The sequence below is a fragment of the Pteropus vampyrus genome, unplaced genomic scaffold, assembly GCF_000151845.1.
Source record: "Pteropus vampyrus isolate Shadow unplaced genomic scaffold, Pvam_2.0 Scaffold10, whole genome shotgun sequence".
Classification (NCBI taxonomy): domain Eukaryota; kingdom Metazoa; phylum Chordata; class Mammalia; order Chiroptera; family Pteropodidae; genus Pteropus; species Pteropus vampyrus.
Genome location: NW_011888791.1, coordinates 8,582,586 through 8,590,726, shown reverse-complemented (window position 1 = coordinate 8,590,726; position 8,141 = coordinate 8,582,586).

Here is an 8,141-nt window from a genome sequence, read left to right as displayed (position 1 = left end):
ATCCTTCATGCTTAACTGGTGCCACATTTACAGAGCCACATATTTGATTCACTCTGCAGTTTCAAACTTTCTGTCTTGCATCCACCTTTTGGGAATCTCAAATTTCATGAAACCCATCATACAGACAGATTCAATGTTTTTTGAGTATAGTTTGAGAAATAAAATTAGAATCTATGTGTCTGAGCTCAGAAGTAAGTGAGCACTAAGCTACTTGGGATAATCTAGTTTAGCAATGTTATTAATCTACAGCTTGAATGGGACAGATCTCCACTAGAGAAAATGAAAGACTTTTGCCTCTTTTGTTCCTTTCATTGTCTTTACATGACAGTCTCTCTCTCATCGTCAATATGAAAATAAATAAAAGTCTTTAACAAACATGAAGAACACTGTGAGAAGAATTAATCAGTTCCTGGTACCTCAAGATCCATAGTACCAAGTTATCCTCATCCTCTACTAAATTTCAAAAGGTTCAAAGGGTGTGGTTTTTGGCTAATTACCATGCTTCCCCTTCCATATTCACCCTCCAGTCCAGAACTATTAAAACTGTGTTGGTTCCTTAAAGGGATTTGCAAATCTGTACTTCTTTGCCCAAACTCATACAGACCTTACTAAACGTTCGAAAAGTTTTAATTTTCTAAACCAGAGGGATTAAGTCATTCAGTAGAAATAAAGATACTGTCAGGACTTGTGCTCCAAACATTTCCTCCACTCTTCTCTGTTCTGATTACACACCAAGATTATATGGTGAGTTTTGTAAAAACATAAATTCCCACATCTCGTACCCAAAGATGTTTGTTAGCAAATGAAGAAACATGCAAATTGATAGTATTACATACAATTGTAATGTATGTAAATATATCATTTATCTATTTTAAAATATCTTTTAAAAACAGAATTTTAAGCACATCTACTTCAAATGTTTCTACTTTCCTATTAATAACAGCAGAAAACCAGGTAAAATTTAAATCATACTAATCTCACAATGACCATTTAATAAAATAAGTTCAAGTGCATTTCTCAAATTATTTTATAATTCAATTACAACACTGATGTCAAACGATGTTAACATTATTAACCAATATTTTTCATTCAGTTAGTTCCAAAAATTGTGTTTGAAATAATGTATTCTGTTTTTTTTAAAGTGGGTAAATTAATTGTATATAGTATCAATATGCAAAACAAAAAACATAGCATTGCAACTGAGTATCAATTGAATAGAATAGCTTTCCTCTTGTATAGTAGAAAATTCAAGTTTTCTAAGTCATGTGTGGCACAGAAATACCGGGTAGACCTCTATTCAAAGAATAGACACAGTAGTTTACTCAGACATTCAGATATCAAATCTGTTGCTAGCAGAATTATGATTTTTTATTCCATTATTATATATTCTGATAAATTTATTAATTTTAATGTTATTAAATTTCCAACTTTAAAAATCTTATTTTACATCAAGACATGAATTCCTTTGTGATTAAAAATGTGTATTATAAATTAGGAGTCCAATTTTGTCTCTTCTGAGAGACAATTGTCATAGAATATGTTCATTTTTCCCATGTACAGGAATATCAGAACTGTCATATATCAATTTTCCACACACACACACACACACACACACACACACACACACACACGCATGTTCATATACATGCATACACACATATACACTTTTGGTTTTGTCTACTAATAATTATCTCATTAACATAGAATAAAATAGTCTCAACAAGATATTAGCAAATTGAACCTAACAATATGTAAAAGAATTTTACATCACAGCCTAGAGAAATTTATTGAAGGTTATGCAAATCTAGTTAAACATTTAATTATGAATTAAAGTAATTCATCACTTTAAAAAAGACTAAAGAAACCATATGATTATATCAATAGATACAGAAAAAGCCTTGACAAAAGACAACACAATTTTACGATAAAAACTCTCAGTAAATATAGGGAAATAGGGAAATATAGGGAATATAGTAAATATAGGGAAACTTTATTATTTGATTTTTTAAAAAATCTAGAAAAAGCCTACAATGAACATTATACTTAATAGTGAGAAACTGGGTGCCTACCCCTAACACAGGGAATGAAGCAAGGACATCTCCTTTCACCTTTCCTATTCAATATTGTACTAGAAGTCTAGTTAAGGCATAAAGCAAGAAAAATAAAAGGCATACAGATTAAAAAGTAAAATATAAAACTGGCTTCATTCACAGATGATTATCTGTGAAGAAATCCCAAAGAATTAACAAAAAACCTCCTTGAACTTATAAGCAATTATGTTTGCCTATTACAAGGTTAATTTATAAAAGTTCATTGTTTTTCTATGTAGCAACAATTAACAATCATAACTTGAAATTAAAAACACAATAACATTTATATTAGTATCAAGAAAGTGAAATACTTTTGTATTAATGTAACAAAATATATACAGGATCAATATGATGAAGATTATAAAACTATGATGAGAGAAATATAAGAAGGTCTAAATAAATGGAGAGGTATCACATGTTCATAGATAGGAAGACAATATTTTCAAGATGTCATTTCTTTCCAGTTTGATCTATAGATTCAATTCGATCTTAATCACACTCCCAACAAGTTATGTGGATCTCGACAAACTGATTTTAAGGTTTACATCTAAAATCAAAAGACCCAAAACAGCCACACAGCACTGAAGAAGAAATTTGGAAAACTAATACCAATTACAAGACTTAATATAAAAAGTAATCAATATAGCATAATATTGATTGAGTAAACATGTAAGTCTCACAATATATATGTTAAATCGTTATGCTGCATGCCTTAAACTTACAGAATGCTATATGTCTACATCTCATTAAAACTGGAAATAAATATATGCTGCCCCCCCCAAAAAAAAACATACAAGCCAATGAAATGGAAGAGAGCCCAGAATTGGACCCACACAAATAGAGTCATTTGTTTTTTTTACAAAGAAACAAAAGTAATGCAATGGGGACAAAATAGGCTTAAAACAAATAGTACTGAAAGAAATTGGATGTCCAAATATGCCAAAATATTAACCTAAACACAAACTTTACACCTGTTAGGAAGATAATTAAGAAGACCACTGCAAGCTAGACCAGGCAATTGGTGGCTCCCTAATCCGTCTGCTATGCTTAGAATGTGTGCTGTTTGCCTTCTCCGTGGTAAAAGCTGCCCTAGGACACAGCCTCGAGATAGTAATGTGGTGATGAGACCATCTGTGCTGAGTATATGACTGAACCCAGGTAAAGCTTCTATATAAACTTTTACGATTAGGCGGTGGATGCAGAAAACTATTCATCTAGAGTCTGCTCAAGACAAGCCTCGTAAATAAGTTCTCTTTCTTATTAAACCTGCCACCTTCAAATCTGGAGTGGTCCACCTCCATATTTGGTGTTACCATGCCCTCTGCATATGGGGGCTGTAACGGTTTCAAATTACACCCAGGAAGCTCTGAAGGAGGTTGCAACCCAATAACACCTTTCCTAAAAATTAACTCAAAATGGATCACAGATCTATGTTGAAAATGCAAAACTATTGAACTTCTAGAAATAACATAGGAGTCAATAGAGGTGACCCTGGATTTGATGAATAGCTTTAAGATACAACACCAAAGAGGATCCACAAAAAACATAAGTTGACAAGGTAGACCTTATTAAAATTAAGGATGCATGCTCTGCAAAATACACCTAAGAAAATATAAAGACAAGTGAACAACTAGGAGAAAATACTTACAAACCACGTATCTAATAAAGGACATATTTAAAATATATGATGAACTCTTAAAACTCAAAAATAAAAATATAGGCAAAAGATTTAACAGATGCCTCACCAGAGAAGATATTCAGATGTCCAACAAGCATATGAAAAGATGTTTTACATCAAAGATCATTGGAGAAATGCAAATTAATACAACAATAAGATACCAATATATACTCATAAGAATGGCAAAAATTTTTTACAAACTGTGACAATACTAAATGCTCATAAGCATGTGGAGCAATAGATTCATTGCCGGTGGAAATGCAAATGGAACAGTCACTTTGGAATATAGTTTGACAGTTTCTTAAAAAGCTAAACATTTTCTTACCATACAATCCAGCAATCTTTCTCCTATGTATTTATCCAAAATAATTAAAAACTTGTGTCCAAAAGACCCTGTACACAAATGTTTACAGCAGCTTTACTCATAATTTTGAAAAATTGGAAGCAACTAAGATGGCCTTCAATAGGTGGATGGATAAACTTTAACATCTATACAATATAACACTGTTCCACAATAAAAAGAAATCTATCAAGCCACAAAAATACGGAGAATTCTTAAATGTATATTTATAAGTGAAATAAGCCAGTCTATAAAGTATTATTATTTTGGGAAAGGCAACTCTATGGCATTCTGTAAAAGGTAAAACTGTAGAGAATGATGGTTCACATGATTTCATGGGGAGGGGAGATGGGATGAATACACTGAGTACAGGAGATTTTATGGTGATGAAACTATTCTGTATAATACTGTAATGATTGACTTATTACACTAGGTATTTGTCAAAACCCATAGAATCATTCGATACAAAAGGGTGAACCTTAATGTAAACTACGGTCTTTAGTCAATAATAATATATCAAATTGGTTCATTATTTATAGCAAAATACCACATTAATGCAAGATGTGAATAACAGGAAAATCTTTGTGTAAGAAAGTGAGGAGGGTACATGAAATCTCTCAATATTTTTGATTTTTCTGTAAATCTAAAACTGTTCAAAAATAAAGTCTGTTAATTTAAAAATAATTTGAGAAATTTTAGGTTAAATGTTCTTCTTTTAGCATAATAAAATCATCAGTTCTATATATGTAAAACATTCTTGTAACATAATTTTTTTTTTCTGAAGTGACTCGATACTTAGCTTTTAAGTATTGCCAATAACCTATGTTAATAACAACTAGTATAATACCAGACAAACTAATTGTTATTTTACTGGAGAGAATAATTGTGCCATTAAAGTCTTCCCACTGAGGTTTCTCATTAGAATAAGTTACAGTGCTATAACATTTGCCAATTAGGAACAGATTTATATCCAGACCACATAGTTACTTCCTTAGTAATTCATCAATAATTGACTTACTTAAAATGTTTTCACTCCAAAGAGGCCACACTTTCTATATTCATTAATGTAATTCTTCATCTTCATATTTACTTTGTACCTGCATTACTTTGATAAAAATATCTTAAGTTTGTCCAGGTAAAATGCTAACTGGCTTCTATTGGTTCCTAAAATACAGAAGTTGTATATGATGTTTTCATTCATAAATATTTTATCTAGAAATTTCTCTAGAAATCACAGAGATTGTCACCTTGATCTTTATAGAAGAGGAAATTTAAGCTCAAAGAAGTAAACTTGTAGAAAGTGGTAGAGTTGAGATTTATATCAGATTCCTTCTGAAACAAGTAAAAATCTATAACATTTCATTATACTGTTATACCCTTTTCCATAAAGGTGAAGAGAAATCTGTACAATTATAGTAATTCTCAGATTACATTCTAAAATATGAATCAAGAGCTAAAAATGTCTCCAATAAGCAATTCTGACTGCATTATCTCAAATGATTTTCAGGAGGAAAAGAGGGGCTACCTGGAGAAATTGACTGATTTGCATAGAGAACTCTTTAATCATTTCAGACTTTAAACAGCCTTATAGAATAGACAAATAAGAAACTTGATTAAAAAAAAAAAGACTGATAAAAGTGGGTACAATGCAGAAATGGTATGAAAAGGCTAAAGACTCAAATAAATCAAGCTTGCAAATATATTACTATTATAAACGAAGAGAGACATAAATGAAGGAAAAGGTCATGGTGTATGTGTGATAGATGGCAGAGACCTGCTTTCTCTTTTTTTAATCTAAAAAGTACTAACTGAATAGTAATGATAATAAAATCTATAAATAACCCACTGATAGATGAATCATAAAGATAATCTAAACAAATTAAATTTAGCTTAAAATCTCTTGGTCTGAATATTCTACTGACGGATTTACATAATAAAAATTATAGAACTGGTAATCTTTGATAAACTTTGGAGAAAAGAAGAGGTGATAAGAAAGCGAAGACTAAAAAATGTTCCAACTTTCTAAAAATAAAAATCGATGGATTTTGAGTACTAGAAGTATTCTAAATTAAATGTTTTGGAATTCAGTGGGTAAATAAATACTGCTTTGGGGATATTAAAAAAAAAAAAAATTAAAGGAAGATCTGCCAAAAAGAATCCCTGAGAAATTTAGGGATTAGAAGTGCCAGTTTGTACAATGGTTGGGCATGATAATAGTTTAAAAAGAATGTAATATGTTTAAATATTTATGTAGAAATTCAACATTTCTTACCTCCTAAGGCCTCTTGGACAGAACTCCTGGTAGTTACCAAGCAAAAAATAAAAAAAAACAATTAAAAATGAGGAGTGGAGGAAGAGAAAATAGTGTTATTTGCTAGAGATTGAATAATCTCTATAATCTCAATACTTGATCACTTTAATCTACTGTCCATATGTTAGTAAAACACGCCCAAACTAAGAGCCCCAACTGGGCTTTCTTATTTCATTTTTTAATTAAACATAAATGAACCATCAAGGATTATCACGTATTTGAGAAACACACCTATATAAAACAAAAAAGAAAGTAAGCAAATAAAAATATGTATCAGGAAAGAAGCAACTATAAATAAGAGAACACAAACCAACCTTTTAACAGAAAATAGCACCTTGCAAACCTACCTTTAAATAATAATCTCAGAGCAAGAGAAGAGAGTTCATCAATAAAGCAAGAAGAAAAAAACAGAAAATATAAATGCTTACTAAAACTAAAAACATGCAGAAAAATAAAAAAAGTAGTTAAGAAAATCTAATAAATCAATTTAGATAACTCGATGACTGACTAGCAGAAATTACAAAGGGAGAAATAAAAACTAAAAAGAGAAAAAAATTAAATGATATAAAAAAAATCACAGAAATGGATGATATGTGTTTTCAGATTAAAATGACCCACTGAGTTACTCCTTGACAAATTAAGAATGAGGATCCTTAGAATGTCACAGTCACCTTCTAGCAAGTTTATGGAGAAATGTAAGGCTGCTTAATTTATCAGTGTAATATTTTATACAGAAAGGAAGAGACAATTATAAAAATTGCTATGTAAGAGTAAAATAAGGTGCCTATAGTAAAAAACAAATCACATTGACAGCAGGTCTTTCTTCAGCAATGATAATTACTGAAGGTAATGTAGAAATTGATCAGACTTTAAGGAAAATGTAAGATTTTTGTATAAAACTGTTCTTTTCCTCCTGAGACTCAGATAGTAAGGACAATGTATATTTTTTATCTAACAGTTAATTATGTTATTCTGTTTCACACAAATTTCAATTTCTTTTTTAAAAAATAATATTATGTGCATGGATAGAAGGTGGGCCTAAAGTGCATACAATTTTAATCAGATTCTTTGGTTCATGGCATATTACATCATCAGCCAGCACAAGCACACTCTTGTCATGTTATTTTTAAATTTTTATTGTTTTTCTCTTTCTTTTCCATCTCTCACACTGAGGAAGAGAATAGTAGCTTCTGACTTTTGGGACCAATCTTATATTCTCACCTAGGATTTGCTCTTCCTCTGTTGAATCTAAACAGTTTTGTGTTTCCAGCAAGGCTATTCCATGACTCTGATAGATCAGGACAAAAACAAGATTACCTCAGAATTATTTCTGAACACAGACTAAACCATTGTCACTCAAACTACAGAAATGAACAAACATTTTCCTATTTTTTTAAAATAAGTGGCTGCTGCTTTTTTACCTTTTATAACATTAGCTTTGATTTTTTCTACCTTACAGATTCAATTTATTAAGATAGCCAATGGTAAATTGTCACCTGCTTTCTGACAGCGTCCAACTCAAACTTGAGCACTCGCCAAAATCACCTAACAAGTGCACAAATGCTTTAAATTTATTCAACATCCTCTTACTACAATGCCCCATAGTTCTCTATGATATTTGTTTTTCCTTGTTGCAAAGATCAATAAACCTAAATTATTTAAGTATAGGTAGTTCTTGTTAGTCTTTGGCTGGAGGCATTGATAATATCACTGCTTTTCCAT